Below are 15,319 nucleotides of genomic sequence, written 5' to 3' on the forward strand. Positions count from 1 at the left end.
GGAGACTTCAAGAATAAAATATCTAGTGGGCACCATTTCCCTCCTCCTGTCCCCATCCTAGACAACAGGACACCTGTGGGGACCAGTGCAAACACTCTCCACCTGTCTTGTTAACACATATGGCCCAGTACTGCTTTGTCCTGTGGATCCACCCTATCCAACCAGCCCCACCCAGCTCTGGAGTACCTCCAGAGCAGCTCCTTCCCTTCTCATCCCACAAGTGGTAATAGTAGGGACCAGCACTACTCCAAAGCGACTTCTTCTCTGGGGAGAGAAAGATAACTACACACACTAATTTGATTGCATCCCTTCAGGAAAACCCTACAACTGGCAGTACAGAGAGTGCCCTACTGATCAGTATGTCTGAAGCAGCAGACTGCAGGGGCAGGTATCTGATCTGACTGTCAGCCTTGCCCATCAACAAAAACCTCTCAGGGGTAGCACAGGGAGGGAACTCTGAAGTTCAGGGTCACTGCAGTCTGGGCAGATGGATTGGAGGCAATTATCTGGTTTGTGTGCAGACTTTAACCACCAACTAAAGCTTCTCAGGGGACCACACAGGGAGAGTGACCTCAGCAAAGGGACTGAGGACAGGAATCTGGTCTGACTGCTGAAAATGCTCAACTACAAGCCCATGATGGCTCCAGACTGGCCCCTTCACAGCATAGGAAGCAAAACTTTCCTACAACAGGCAAAATGGGTCATTGTAGCTGACTGAACGAAAAAAAAATGAGGCCCAGCCACAACATTATGTAACCTACATAGGAGACACCCCTGAAATGTCTAGTTCTGGAGAACAGGGGACACTGTGCTACAGGGAACAAGCCTCTTCATAAGGTCGCTACTTTCAAGATTAGGAAACATAAGTGACTTTCTGAATACATAACAACAAACACAAAGAGTTATACAAAATAAGGAGACAGAGGAGTAAGTCTCAAATGAAAGAAAAGGACAAGGCCCCAGCAAATGGGCTAAATGAAATGGAGAAAAGCAATATGTCTTATAGATCATAAATCTATCTGTGCCTTATAGTATAGATCCATACTTACTGAACTTGAGAAAAAATGGAGAATCCCAGTGAGACCTTGAAAAGAGAGATAGAAAATATTTTAAAAGAACCAATCAGAGATGAAGAACTCAACATCTGAAATTAAAAATACACTAGAAGGGTGGTGCCTGGGTGGTTCAGTCGGTTAAGTATCCGACCTCAGCTCAGGTCATGATCTCACGGTTCGTGAGTTTGAGCCCCGCATTGGGCTCTGTGCTGACAGCTCAGAGCCTGGAGCCTGCTTCCAATTCTGTGTCTCCCTCTTTCTCAGTCCCTCTCCCCCTCATGCTCTGTCTCTTTCTCTCAAAAATAAAAATAAAATGTTAAAAAAAAAAAACTTAAAAAAATATACTAGAAGGAATCATTAATAGACTAGAGAAGGCAAAAGAATGGATCAGAAAACTGGAAGACTGAGTAATGGGAAACAACCAAGACCTCCTCCCCACAAAAAAAGAACAGCAAAAACAAAAAAAGAATAAAAATAATTGAGGATAGGTTAAGGAAACTCAGCAACATCATCAAGCATAATAACATTCACATCATAGGAATCCCAGAAGGAGAAGGAGGAGTAAAGGGAGAGAAAAAAATTATTTGAAGAAATAATAGCTGCAAACTTCCTTAATTTGGGCAAGAAAACAGACTTCTAGATCCAAGAGGCACAGAGAGCGTCCAACAAAATCAACCTAAGGAGGTCCACACCAACACACATAATAATTAAAATGGCAAAAGATAGTGATAAAGAGTAAAATTTTTAAGCAGCTTGAGAAAAGAAAACAGTCCATACAAGAGAAAAAACCATAAAGCTATCTGCTGATATTTCAACAGAAACTTTGCAAGCCAGAGGGGAGTGGCATGACATATTCAAAGCTGAAAGACAAAAACCGGCAACCAAGAATACTCTATCCAGCAAAGTTATCATTAAGAATAGAGAGAGAGAAAAGCATTCCTAGGCAAACAAAAGTTAAGAGTTCATCTCTCCTAAACCAGCCTTACAAGAAATGCTAAAGGAAATTCACTGAGTGAAAAGGAGGGCCCATAATCAGGAGTAAGAAAATTAGGAAAGAAAAAAATTTCACAGGTAAATATGAATATAACAAAAGTAGTCGATTAGTCACTTAAAACTAGTATGGAGGTTAAAGCACAGAAAGAGTAAAATCAATTTTATCTTTAAATCAGCCAAGGGATTCACAAAATAAAAGGATTTAAAGTGTGACATTATATGCACACACACAAAAAAGGGATTAAGATTTAGTGCTTTTAGAATGGGTTCAAACTTATATGACCATCAATTTAATATAGACTGCCATGTGTATAAGATGTTATATACCAGCCTAATGGTAACTACAAATCAAAAACTTCTAACAGATATGCAATAAATACAGAGAAAGAAATTCAAGCATATTACTTAGGCAAGCCATAAAACCATAAAAGAAGTGAACAAGAGAAGAAAGAAACAAAGGCCTACAAAAGCACCATAGATGAAGTAACAAAATGTCAATAAGTACACACCAACAACAATTACTTCAAATGTAAGTAGACTAAATGGTCCATTCAAAAGACATAGAATGAATAAATGTATAAAAATAACAATGACAACAACAACATCCATCTACATGTTGCATACAGGAGACTCACTTCAGACATGCAGGTTAAAAGCAAAGGGATGGAGAAACACTTATTATGAAATGGAAGCAAAAAGAAAACTGGGATATCAATACTTAAATAGGACAAAATAGACTTTAAAACAAGACTGTAACAGAGACAAAGAAGGACATTACATAATCATAAAGGGAATAATTGAACAAGAAGATATAACAATTTAAATATTTATGCACCCAACATTGTAGGATCTAAATACATAAAGCAACTATTAACAGACATTAAGGAAGAAGCTGACAGTAATACAATAATAGTAGGGGACCTTAACAACCCACTTATATCAATGGCTAGATCATCCAAATAGAAAATCAACAAGGAAACCATGGCTTTGTATGACACATTGGGCCAAATGAACCGAACACATATATTCAGAACACTCCATCCAAAAAGAGCAGAATATAAATTCTTTTTAAGTGTACGTGAAACATTCTCAAAAACATATCATGTTAGGCCGCAAAACAAGTCTCAATAAATGCAAAAGGATTGAAATCATGTCATGCATCTTTTATAGCCACAATGGTATGAAACTAAAAATCAATCACAAGAAAAAATCTGGAAAGAACAAAAATCTGTGGAGGCCAAATAATATGCTACTAAACAATGAATGAGTCAACTAATAAATCAAAGAGGAAATTAAAAAATAGAGAGAGACAAATGAAAATTAAAACAACTCAAAATACTTGGGATGCAGCAAAAACTATTCTGAGAAAAAAGATTATAGCAATATAGGCCTACTCAAGAAGCAGAAAAAGATCTTAAATAAACAACCTAACTTTACTGCTAAAGGAGCTAGAAAAAGAAGAATAAACAAAGCCCAAAGCCAGTAGAAGGAAGAAAATAATATATAGTAGAAATAAATGAAACCAAAGACTAAAATAATAATAGATGAAACCAGAAGCTGGTTTTTTGAAAAGATCAACAAAATGGTAAATGTTTAGTTAAACTCATCAAAAAAGAAGAGAGAGGACTTAAATAAAATCAGAAATGAAGGAGGAGATATAACAACTTACACCACAGAAATACAAAGGATAATGAGAATATTATAAAAAATTGTATGCCCAAAAGTTGGACAACCAAGAAGAAATGGATAAATTCCTATAAACATATCACCTTCCAAGAATGAGTCAGAGGGCTTCCTGAGTGGTTCAGTTGGTTAAACTTCTGACTTTGGCTCAGTTCATGATCTCACAACTCATTAATTCAAGCCCTGCGTTGGGTTCTGTGCTGACACCTTGGAGCCTAATTTGGATTCTGTGTCCCCCTCTCTCTTTGCCCCTCCCTGCTTGCACTCTGTCTCTCTCTGTCCCTCAAAAATAAACAAATATTTAAAAAAATAAACAAAAAACAGAAAACAAAAAACAAAAAAAAAATGAGTCGGAAATAAATAGAAAACTTGAAGAGACTGATTATTAGCAATGATACTGAGTGAGTAATCAAACTTCTAAAAAACAGAGATCCAGGAAAAAATGGCTTCATGGGTAAATTTTATGAAACATTTAAAGATGAGTTACAACCCATTCTCCTCAAACAATTCCAGAAAATAGAAGAGGGAAGAAAACTTCCAAATTTATTCTACCAGGTCAGCATCATCTTGATGTCAAAACCAAATAAAGACACTCCAAAAAGAAAACTACAGGCCAATGTATTTTATGAACATAGATGCAAAAATCCTCAACAAAACATCAGCAAACAGAATCTAACAATATATTAAAAAATCATTCACCACAATCAAGTGAGATTTATTCCAGGGATGCAAAGGTGTTTCAATATTCACAACTCAATCAACATGATGCATTGCATCAATAAGAGAAAGGATAAAAACCATATGATCATCTCAATAGATGCATAAAAAGCAATGGACAAAGTACAACATCCATTTGCGATAAAAAATTCTCAACAAAGTAGGTTTATAGGGAATATACCTTAACATAATAAAGGCCATATATGAAAAACCAACAGTGAGCATCATATTCAGGTGGTGAAAAGCTGAGAACTTTTCTCATAAGATCAAGAACAAGAAAATGATGTTCACTCTCACCATTTTTATTCAACATAGTACTAGAAGTCCTAGCCAAAGTAATCAGACATGAAAAAGAAATGAGGCATCCAAATTGGTAAACAAGAAGAAAAACTTTCATGATTTGCAGATAGCATAATACTATATGTAGAAAACCTTAAAGACTACCAAAAAATTAATAGAACTGATAAATTCTGTAAAGTTCCAGGATACAAAATCAATATACAGAAAACTGTTGCATTTTCTATACAATGATAATGACGTAGCAGAGAGAGAAATTAAGAAAGCAACCCCATTTATAATTGCACCCAAATAATAAAATATCCAGGAATAACATTAACCAAAGACCTGTAGCCTAAAAATGGTAAAACATTAACAAAAGAAATTGTTGCGCTATTAGTGGGAAAAAATTGAAGATGACAAAAACAAATGGAAAGATATTTCATGTTCATGAATTAGAAGAACCAAGCAATTTACAAATTTAATGCAATCCTTATCCAAATACCAACAACAATTTTTACAGACCTAGAACAAATAATACTAAAATTTATATGAAGCCATGAAATACCGTGAATAGCAAAAGAAATCTTGAGAAATAAGAAAAAAGCTAGAGGTATCACTATTCCAGATTTCACGATATAGTACAAAGCTGAAGTGATCAAAGAAGTGTGGCACTGGCACAAAAATAGACACATAGATTAGTGGAACAGAACCGAAGTCCAGAAATAAAACCAGGATAATATGGTCAGTTAGTCTATGCCAAAGGAGGCAAGAATGTGCAATGAGAAGAAGGCAGTCTCTTTAACAAAAGGTGTTGGGAAAACTGGACAGCTACATGTGAAAGAATGAAATTGGACCATTTTCTTACACCATACTCAAAAATAAACTCAAAATAAAGACCTAAATGTGAAACCTGAAACCATAAAATTCCTAGAATAAAACTTAGGCAGTAATTCCTTTGACATCAACTGTAGCAACATTTTCCTGGATACATCTCCTGAGGCAAGGTAATCAAAAGCAAAAATAAACAATTGGAACTCCATCTAATTAAAAAGTGTTTGCACAGTGCACAGTGCACGAAAAAGTAGTACACTGAGTGGGAGATGATATTTGTAGATGATAGACAAATGAGGGTTAATATCCAAAATATATAAAGAACTCATGCAATGCACACACACACATGATGATGATGATGATGATGATGATGATGATGATGATAACACTTTAAAAATGGGCAGAGGACTTAAATAGACATTTTTCAAAGAGATATAAATGGCCAGCAAACACATGAAAAGATGCTTAGGATCACTAACCATCAGGAATATAAAAAGTAAATTTACAATGAGATATCATCTTATACCTGTCAGAATGGCTAATATCAAAAATACAAGAAATAAAAAAGATTGGTGAGGATGTGGAGATAAAGAAAACTTCATGTACTATTAGTGGGAATATGAATAGGTATAGTGACTGCAGAAAACAATATGGAGGTTCTTAAAATATTAAAGGTAGAATTACCATATGATCCAGTAATTCCACAACTGGGTATTTACCCAAAGAAAATGAAAATACTAATACAAAAAGATAAATGCATCACTATGTTTATTATAGCATGATTTACAATAACCAAAATATGGAAGCAACTCAAGTGCTTAATGATAGATGAATAAACAAAGAAGATATGGTGTATATATAGTATGGATGTTACCCAGTAATAAAAAAGAATGAAATCTTGCCATTTGCAACAACATGGATGGACCTAGAAGGTATAAAGCTAAGTGAAATAAGTCAGCCACAGAAAGACAAATAGATAATGATTTCACTCAGGTGTGAAATTTAAGAGACAAAATAAATGAACAAAAACCAAAAAAAAAAAAAAAGACAAACAAAACACCACACTTTTTTTTTTCCAATATATGAAATTTATTGTCAAATTTGTTTCCATACAACACCCAGTGCTCATCCCAAAAGGTGCCCTCCTCAATACCCATCCCCCACCCTCCCCTCCCTCCCACCCCCCATCAACCCTCAGTTTGTTCTCAGTTTTTAACAGTCTATTATGCTTTGGCTCTCTCCCACTCTAACCTCTTTTTTTTTTTTTCCTTCCCCTCCCCCATGGGTTTCTGTTACGTTTCTCAGGATCCACATAAGAGTGAAACCATATGGTATCTGTCTTTCTCTGTATGGCTTATTTCACTTAGCATCACACTCTCCAGTTCCATCCATGTTGCTACAAAAGGCCATATTTCATTCTTTCTCATTGCCACGTAGTATTCCATTGTGTATATAAACCACGATTTCTTTATCCATTCATCAGTTGATGGACATTTAGGCTCTTTCCATAATTTGGCTATTGTTGAGAGTGCTGCTATAAACATTGGGGTACAAGTGCCCCTATGCATCAGTACTCCTGTATCCCTTGGATAAATTCCTAGCAGTGCTATTGCTGGGTCATAGGGTAGGTCTATTTTTAATTTTCTGAGGAACCTCCACACTGCTTTCCAGAGCGGCTGCACCAATTTGCATTCCCACCAACAGTGCAAGAGGGTTCCTGTTTCTCCACATCCTCTCCAGCATCTATAGTCTCCTGATTTCTTCATTTTGGCCACTCTGACTGGCGTGAGGTGGTATCTGAGTGTGGTTTTGATTTGTATTTCCCTGATGAGGAGCGACGTTGAACATCTTTTCATGTGCCTGTTGGCCATCCGGATGTCTTCTTTAGAGAAGTGTCTATTCATGTTTTCTGCCCATTTCTTCACTGGGTTATTTGTTTTTCGGGTGTGGAGTTTGGTGAGCTCTTTATAGATTTTGGATACTAGCCCTTTGTCCGATATGTCATTTGCAAATATCTTTTCCCATTCCGTTGGTTGCCTTTTAGTTTTGTTGGTTGTTTCCTTTGCTGTGCAGAAGCTTTTTATCTTCATAAGGTCCCAGTAATTCATTTTTGCTTTTAATTCCCTTGCCTTTGGGGATGTGTCGAGTAAGAGATTGCTATGGCTGAGGTCAGAGAGGTCTTTTCCTGCTTTCTCCTCTAGGGTTTTGATGGTTTCCTGTCTCACATTCAGGTCCTTTATCCATTTTGAGTTTATTTTTGTGAATGGTGTGAGAAAGTGGTCTAGTTTCAACCTTCTGCATGTTGCTGTCCAGTCCTCCCAAAAGACCACACTCTTAAATATAGACAACAAACTGGTGGTTGCCAGAAAGGAGATAGGTAGGAGGATAGGGGAAATAGATAAAGCAGATTAAGGGTACACTTATCTTGAGGAGCACCGAGAAATGTATAGAATTGTTGAATCATTATATTGTATACATGAAACTAATACAACATTCTATGTTAATTATACTCGAATAAAAAAAGAAATGCAGATGGTACATAAGCATATGAAAAGATGCTCCACATTATATGTCATTCAGGAAATGCAAATTAAAACAACCAGTTACAATTACACACCCCCTGGTGGGAATGTAAAATGTGCAGCTACTTTGGGCAATTTCTTAAAAAACTAAATATACTCTTACCATATGATTCAGCAGTCACATTGCTTGGCATTTACCCAAAGAACTTGAAAACTATCTCCACACAAAACCTGCACGCAGATGTTTATAGCAGCTTTTTTCATAATGGTCAAACTTTGGAATCTAATCTACTTCAGTAGATTAATGGTTAAATAAACTGTGGTCCATCTAGACAATGAAATATTAGTAGTAAAGAAAAATTAGCTATCAAGCCATGTAAAGTCATGGAGGCATCTTAAATGTATATTGCTAAATAAAAAAGCCAATCTGAAAAGGTTACATACTGTATGATTCGAACTCTATAACATTCTGAAAAAGGCATGACCATGGAGACACTAACTAGATCAGTGGTTGCCAGCGTTTGGAAGGAGAGAGCAGAAGAGAGATGAAGACATGGCATGAAGAGGATTTTAGGGCAGTGCAACTATTATTCTGTATGATACCTTATGATGAATATACGTTATTACACTTTTTCAAAACCATAGAATGTGCAACACCAAGAGTAATCCTAAAGTAAATTATGGATTTTGGTTAATAATAATGTACAACATTGGTTCATCAACTGCAACAAATGTACCACATTAGTGTGAGATGCTAGAAATATGGGAAATTGTAGGGCTGATGAGTTAAGGGATTATACAAGTATCCTGGATACTTCTCATTTAATTTTTTCTGCAACCTAAAACTGCTAAAAATCCATTAGTCAAAAAAAATAAAGGTTTTATCTTCTTAGTGTAAGAATATAGATGAAGGCAGACAAAACCAGGGTTTTAAATTTTTTTTTTAATTTTCATTTGTAGTTGACATATAATATTAAATTTAGTTTCAGGTGTACAACACAATGATTCAAAAGTTACATACATTACAAAATGTTCGCCACAATAAGTGTATCACAATATGATTTACTATATTCCCTATGCTATACTTATCCCAGTGACTTATTTATTTTATAACTGAAAGGTTGTATCTTTTAACCCCCTTCACTCATTTTGTCCACCATCCCCAACCCACTCCACTTTGGCAACCATCAGTTTTTTCTCTATGAGTCTATTTCTCCTTTTTTGTTGTTGTTGTTTGTTTCTTTCTTTTATTTTCTAGATTCCAAGTATAGATTAAATCATATGGTAATTTATCTTTTTCTGTCTGGTTTATTTCACATAGCAAAATACTTTCTAGGTCCATCCAAATTTTAAATGACAAGATTTCCTGCTTCTTATGGTTTAGTAATGTTACATTATGTATATATACACATCTTTTTTTCCCCTTTGAGTATAGTTGGCACACAATATTACATTAGTTTAAGGTATACAACATAGTGATTTAACAACTTTATACGTTATGATATGCTTACTACAAGTGTAGCTACCATGTGTCACCATACAACACTGTTACAGTATCATTGACTATATTCCCTATGCTGTGCCTTTTATTCCCATGACTTAATTATTCCATAACTGGAAGCCTGGATCTCCTACTTCTCTTCACCTATTTTGCCCATCCCTCTCATCCCTCTTCTCTAGCAACCACCACTTTTTTCCCTGTATTTACAGGTCTGATTCTGATTTTTATTTATTTATTTATTCATTTTGTTTTTCTTAATTCCACATATAAGTGAAATCATATGGCATTTGTTATTCTTAGTCTGACTTATTTCATTTAGCAGAATATCCTCTAGGTCCATCCATGTTGTCGCAAATGGCATGACCTCATCCTTTTACATGGCTGACTAATATTGCAGTGTGTGTGTGTGTGTGTGTGTGTGTGTGTGTGTGTGTACCATATCTTCTTTATCCATTCATCTATCAATGGACACTGGGGTTGCTTCCATATTTTGGCTATAGAAAATAATGCTGCAATGAACATAGGGGTGCATATATCTTTTTGAGTTAGTGTTTTCATTTTCTTTGGGTAAAAACCCAGAGGTAGAATTACAAGAACATATGGTATTTCTAGTTTTAATTTTTTGAGGAACCTCCCTACTATTTTCTATAGTGGCTGTACCAACTTATATTCCCACCAACAGCGATAAGAGTTTCCTTTTCTCTACACCCTTACCAATAAATGCCATATATGACAAACTCACAGCTAACATCATCATCAATGGTGAAAAATTGAGAGCTTTTCCTCTAAGATCAGGAATAAGACAAGGATGTCCACTCTCACTACTTTTATTCAACATAGTACTGGAAGTCCTAGCCATAGCAAACAGACAAGAAAAAGAAATAAAGAGAATCCAAGTTAGTAAGGAAGAAGTAAAAGTCACTATTTGCAGATGACATACTATATATAGAAAACCCTAAAGTCTCCACCAAAAAAACTATTATATTTAATAGATGAATTCAGTAAAGTTGCAGGATACAAAATCAATATACAGAAATCTGTTGCATTTCTATACACTAATAACAAAAAAGCAGAAAGGGAAGTAAAGAAAACAATCCTATTTACAATAGCATCAAAGAGAATATAATGCTTATGAATAATTTTTTGTTATTTATTTCTAACTTATTTAAATTCAAGTTAGTAAACATACAGAGAAGTATTTGTTTCAGGAGTAGAACCCAGTGATTCATCACTTACATATAACACCCAATGCTCATCCCAAAAAGTTCGCTTCTTAATGCCCATCACCCCTTCCACCTCCCTTCCAGAAACCCTCAGTTTGTTCTATTTAAGAGTCTCTTATGGTTTGCCTCCCTCTCTGTTTTATCTTATTTTTCCTTTCCTTCCCATATGTTCATCTGTTTTGTTTCTTAAATTCTACATATGAGTGAAATCATATGATATTTTTCTTTCTCTGACTTATTTCACTTAGCATAAATACACTCTAGTTCCATCCACGTATTCTTTTTGATTGCCAAGTACACACACACACACACACACACACACACACCACATCTTCTTTATCCATTCATCAGTTGATGGACATTTGGGCGTAGGAATGGTTTCAACCAAAGGGGTAAAGACTTGTACTCTGAGAACTGAGGCATTGCTAAAAGAAAGTAAACATCCAAAGAAAAGGAATGGTATACAATGCTTATGGATTGGAAGAACCAATATTGTTAACATGTCTATACTGCCCAAAGCATTCTACATACTCAGTGAAATCCCTATCATGTTACCAACAGCATTTTTCATAGAACTAGAACAAATAATCCTAAAATTTATATGAAACTACAAAAGATCCCAAAGAGCCAAAACAATCCTAACAAAAAAGAACAAAGCTGGAAGTATCACATTCCCAGATTTCAAGATATACTACAATGGTATAACAATCAAAACATCATGGTACCTGCACAAAGACAAACACAGAGATTAGTAGAACAGAACTGATAGCCCAGAAATAAACCCATGCATATATGGTCAGTTAATTTATGGTAAAGGAGGCAAAAGTATATAATGAGGTAAAAACATTCTTCAATAAATGATACTGGGAAAACTAGACAGCTACCTGCAAAAAAATAAAAACTGGACCACTTTCTTAACACTATACACAAAAATAAACTTAAAATGGAAGAAAGACCTAAATATCAAACCTGAAACCATAAAATTCTTAGAAGAAAGCATAGGCAATAATTATTTTAATGAATTTATTTCTTTTGAGAGAGAGAGAAAGAGAAAGCATGAGGAGGGGAGGAGCAGAGAGAGAGAGAGGGAGAGAGAGAACCCTAAACAGGCTCCACACTCTCAGCATGGAGCCCAACGCAGGGTTTGAACTCACGAACTGTGAGATCATGACCTGAGCTGAAACCAAGAGGGAGACGCTCAACTAACTGAGCCACCTAGGTGCCCGGCAATAATTTCTTTGACATCAGCTGTAGCAACATTTTCCAAGATACATTTCCTGAGATGAGGTAAGCAAAACAAAAATAAACAATTGGAATTACATCTAATTAAAAAGTGTTTGTACAGTGTAGAAAACCACCAAGAAGACGAAAAGGCAGTATACTGAGTGGGAGAAGATATTTGTAGATGATATATACGATAAGGGGTTAATATCTAAAACATATAAAGAATTCATATGACCCACATCAAAAAATACCCAAATAACATGATTTAAAAATGAACAGAGGACCTGAATAGACATTTTCCCAAAGACAACATACAGATGGCCCGGGGACACATGAAAAGATACTTAACATCTCCAATCATTAAGGAAATGCAACTTTAAAACTACAATGAAATATCACTTTATAACAGTCATAAAGGCTAGAATCAAAAATACTACAATGAAAGTTTATTACTCTCAGTTACAAGTAAACTTCCAAGGATCAAGGAATATAAATGTAGCTTGTTTCTCCAGTTACAACTATAGTTGGGGTCCAAGCAGACAAAAATATACGAGTTTATAAAAGTACAGGTTACCAAGGATTGGAGCCAATCTTCTAAGTATCCTTAGATCCTTCAGGAGGAAAAAATATTGCCTGAATTCTTTGCTTGGCTCTAGTTTTTGAGCTTGGCTCTAGTTTCATATCTGCAAAGATTGGTAGAGTGGACCTTGGTATAACAAACCAAGTGGGACTTTTCTATTTGTCCCAGAATTAATGACTAAGGTTTAATGCCAAGGATAGGAAGATGCTGAGTATACCCACCACAGTCCAGCTCAGATATTGAACCCTGCCCCCAGGACTGAAAAAGGACACTGTCTCTCAACTGCATCTCTCCACCAGCCTCACCCGAAGGAGTAGCCTGAGGAAGAGTTGGGGTGGATTGGTTAGTGAGTTACCTGAGTTCCAGCATTAATGGTGAGAGAACTTCTCCTTTCTCCTTCTACAGAAAAGAAGAAAGTGCTTCTCTTGTCAATCTATTCCCGTCCAAAGCCAAGAGAGGAGAGAAGTATTAGAAGAATCATTTATGGGAATTATAATCACCTGAAGAAATATTGGTCTCTCTCTCCCTGGTTGATGCTTTCTTTGGTATGAAGTTTGCCAAAGTAATCCAGGCCAACAAGGTGAGAAGGGCCCACTGTGGAATGTGCCTGAGAACAGGACAAAGTTACTTCTCCATCTATCCTGGATCTCTGAAGATCTTGGAGACATAAAGGGAAGCTAAGGCATTCCATTGGATGCCAGAGGAGAGCAGGAGCCCTAGAGTCACCAAGGCAAAGGGTCAAATAGGGCAAGTGCCACCCTGAACAGATGTTGGAGACCTGGATTTGTTGGTGTGGCTATCAGAAGAACAGCAGCCCCCCTTTGAAGGAATACTCTGTGATAAAGGGTAGTCCTGAGTGAAGTTGAATGCTGGCCCCTCCCAAGTAAAGTACACATCCCATTTATATAGAGAACAGCATAGCAGAGAAGCCACCAGAGTCAGATTGAAACAATCCAAAGCAGGGTAGGTCCAAAGGGAAGGGGCAGGTTAAGGTACAGATGCGGCCACACAGCACCCCCCTGCCCCCGAGCCCTTGAGCCACAGTCCCTGAGGGGATGACAGGGAAGTCTCATATCAGGTACAACTGGATCAGATTTCATTTAGGTGGGTTTTTTTTCTTAATAAATTTTTGTTTGAATGAAACACACATATATAAAGTGCATAAGTGATAAGATTATAGCTTCATGAATCATCACAAGGTGTATACACCCCTACATATAAAAGGACTGAACATTTCCCAGACCCCAGAAACCCACTCCTGCTCCTCCCAGTTACTGTTCCCTCCACAAAGGCATTCTCCATCCTGACTTCTAACATCACAGATGAGTACTGACTACTTTCTAACTTTATGTAAGTGGAATCATAAGTATGTTGTCTTTCCTTCAGAATTACATTTTTGAGATTCATCCATGTTGGTGTGTGTAGAGAAGCTCATTTATTTCTCTTGCTTTATAGTATTTCATTTTATGGTGTATTCCTTTCCTCTGCTGCTGTAACGAATTACCAGAAAAAAGTGGCTTAAAATGCCAGAAATTTATTCTCTTATAGTTCTGGAGGCTAGGAATCCAAAGTCAATATCACTGAGCCTTAACCAAGGTGTCAGCAGAAATGCATTTCTTTCTGAGACTGAGGGAGAATCCATTCTTTGCCTCTCCCAACATTTGGTGGCTATAAGCATTTGTTGGCTTGTGACCACATCACTCTGTCTCTCCTTCCTGGGTCACTCTGCATTCTCCTTTACTGTGTATATTAAATTTCTTTCTGTTTACCTCTTATAAGGTACTAGTCGCATTTACAGCCTCCCTGAATAGTCTCCCCATCTCACAAGCTTCAGCTTAATCACAAGGTAACATTTACGGTTCCAGGGATTAAAACCTAATATCTTTGGGAGGCCATTTTTCAGCTGTATCACATACAACTATACGACAATTTATCCATTCTAAAATTGATGGCTATTTTGGTTGTTTTCAGTTTGGAGCTTTACAAATAATGCTAATAGGAACGTTCCTATATATGTCTTTCATGCCGGCATTATATATATATATATATGTCTTTTCATGCCAGCATTTGTGTGGGCTAAGCCTACTAGTGGAATGGTGGATCATAGGATGCGTGCAAATTCAACTCTAGCTGTTACTGGCAAACAGTTTTCCAATGAAATCCAACCCATATTGCATGAGAGTTCCTTGTTACTCCACATTCTTGCCTACACTTAGTATGGAAATTCTTTTTAATTTTACCTTTCTGCTAGGTGTGCAATGGAATCTCATTGTGCAACTTTAATTTGCATTTGTGATGTTGAGCACTTGTCTATTAATTAGTCACTTCAATATCCTTTTTTTGTGAAGTGTCACTTTGGGATGCTTGAATATCTGGTCTACTGTATTGTCTTTTTCAAAAAATAAAATTTCTTTATATATTCTAGATATAAGTTATTTGTCAGTTTAATGTACTACAAATATCTTCTCCTAGCCTATGGCTTAACCTTACACTCTTAGTGATGTCTTATAAGTTTTCATCACAAGGAAAAAAATTTATAATGTGTATAGTAACAGATGATAACTAGACTTCTTGTAATGATCATTTCACAATATATATAAATATTGAATCATTATGTTGTACACCAGAAACTAATATAATGTTGTATGTCAATTATACCTCAAAAAAAACACAAAAATCGTATCGTCAAAATTTAAAGCCTGGGAATGAAT

The 15,319-nt window shown here is 36.1% G+C and overlaps 1 protein-coding gene across 2 annotated transcripts in view; it reads right to left on the minus strand.

The window, feature by feature from the left end:
- The window catches only part of LOC109267983 (uncharacterized), a 74,987-nt gene that overhangs the window by 46,842 nt on the left and 12,826 nt on the right, over window positions 1–15,319 (minus strand). Inside the window, exon 4 of one of the 2 annotated variants that reach the window (XR_002080392.2) lies at window positions 1,050–1,084. The exons of the other annotated variant lie outside the window; for it this stretch is intronic. The gene's annotated coding sequence lies outside the window, so the exon portion shown is untranslated. The remainder of the gene's footprint in view (window positions 1–1,049; window positions 1,085–15,319) is intronic. 2 annotated transcript variants of the gene reach the window in all.

This window comes from Panthera pardus, unplaced genomic scaffold, assembly GCF_024362965.1.
Source record: "Panthera pardus isolate Hobbes unplaced genomic scaffold, ASM2436296v1 HiC_scaffold_8, whole genome shotgun sequence".
Taxonomy (NCBI): Eukaryota; Metazoa; Chordata; class Mammalia; order Carnivora; family Felidae; genus Panthera; species Panthera pardus.